The sequence below is a fragment of the Lactuca saligna genome, chromosome 9 (genome assembly GCF_052625555.1).
Source record: "Lactuca saligna cultivar CGN05327 chromosome 9, ASM5262555v1, whole genome shotgun sequence".
Classification (NCBI taxonomy): domain Eukaryota; kingdom Viridiplantae; phylum Streptophyta; class Magnoliopsida; order Asterales; family Asteraceae; genus Lactuca; species Lactuca saligna.
The window spans coordinates 35,352,236-35,353,933 of record NC_136425.1 but is presented as its reverse complement, the minus strand read 5'-3'; positions in this window follow the sequence as shown (position 1 = coordinate 35,353,933).

Below are 1,698 nucleotides of genomic sequence, written 5' to 3'. Positions count from 1 at the left end.
ATTTGTAGGAAATTTCTAGACTCAAACTTAGGATGCTAAGCGATGATTGTGAGTTGAGTGTGTCTTTTATATTTTAAGCAGTACACCTAAATTGACACGAGCACTAGTATGCTTTAGGAAAGATGCCCAAAATGCTTTTATGTGCTAAATGTTATATGTTTTTCATATATGATATTTTTGTTCGGATCTATGGTCTGTTGCCGACTGGATCTGGAAACCTTATGTGTCTAGGATTCTAAGCGTACGAATACGGTATTAGAACTAGCATGTAAACGTTTCGGAGTGAAAAGGATGATTTGAACGTCTATTGAAATATAGATCTAAATTCACCTAATTTGGTGTATAGATCGAAATGGAAAACACACAAAATGGATTGGGAAACGATAAACCGCAGCCTGAGCCACACGTGATTGGGAGTGCACTAGAGCTATCAGCTGCACCTGAGCCAATCACGATGGTGAGAGTATACGCAATGGTGCGAATGATGTTGAATCATCAGATGGAGGAAACAAGGCGTTTACTTCAACAAAGTGAGGATGAACATATTGTACCAGTACGCCAGGAACCTACTCTTAAGACAACTATCAGGGTTGCTAAGTCAGTCGAAGAAGTGATCAATGGTTGTATCGCCAACCACTTTGAAGTTGGCAAGAAGAGGAAATTTGAGGGGTCTTCAAAGTCTGACAAGAGCAACATGTTCTCGAAGTCTAGAAAAAGAAGAGATGAAGAAAAATGGTGCGGGAAATGCAAAAAGAAAAACTCGAGAAAAAGTGGCGAGGAGGTGACATGTTTTAAGTGTGGAAAGCATGGACATTATGCCAATGAATGTACATTCAACGAAAAGGTATGTTACGGATGTAATGAGGAATGGCACTTCAAACAGGACTACCCAAAGAGGGAAGAAACTACAAAGCCAAATATTCCACTGAAACATTTTGAGAGATGCGACGAAGAGGTGACTTGCTACAAGTGTGGAAAGACAGGGCATTATGCCAACAAGTGTGTATCTAAAAAGAGGGTGTGTTATGAATGCCGAGGAGAAGGGCATTTATCTAGGGACTGCCAGAAGAAGAATGAGGGAGCAAAACCAAATGCATTGCCACAGCTAAAGGCAGAAGCATTTTAAATGATCCTTGACGAAGCGGATGACAAAGCGAGGAATCAAGGATGAAGAATTCGTATCAAGGTATAGCTAGTATCAAGAAGTGTAGCATATTAGAGGCATAGTATAGGGTGAACTTGAACTTTTGTTTAATAGTTTCAAGAATTAATATAAACCCTGGTTTTGTTATATGATTTGTTGAATGACATCTATCGAAGGATATCCTAAGAGTGGTATCTTGCTTTCAGAATACGTCTAATAAAATAACGGAAGGTTAAGAGGAGTACGATACGTCTGAAGTACACCTGCGATTGGCAAGATGATGGAAAGATTGGTGTAATTCTTGAAGTTATCCCATCGTCTGGAATTTCCATCACCAACTGAGTTGAAGTAGAATTGATGATTGAAGATATGCATGGAAGAAGTCCTAATAGAGTCTAGGGGAATTTTTTATGATTAATTGGACACATTAGTATGTGTTAAATTGTTTTGTGATTTTAGGACTTGGGGACTGCAAGACAATACTTGGGACGAGTATGAGTAGGTGTGAATAGTAGTATACATCTATACTACTAGAAGCACAGGACTCACGCTTG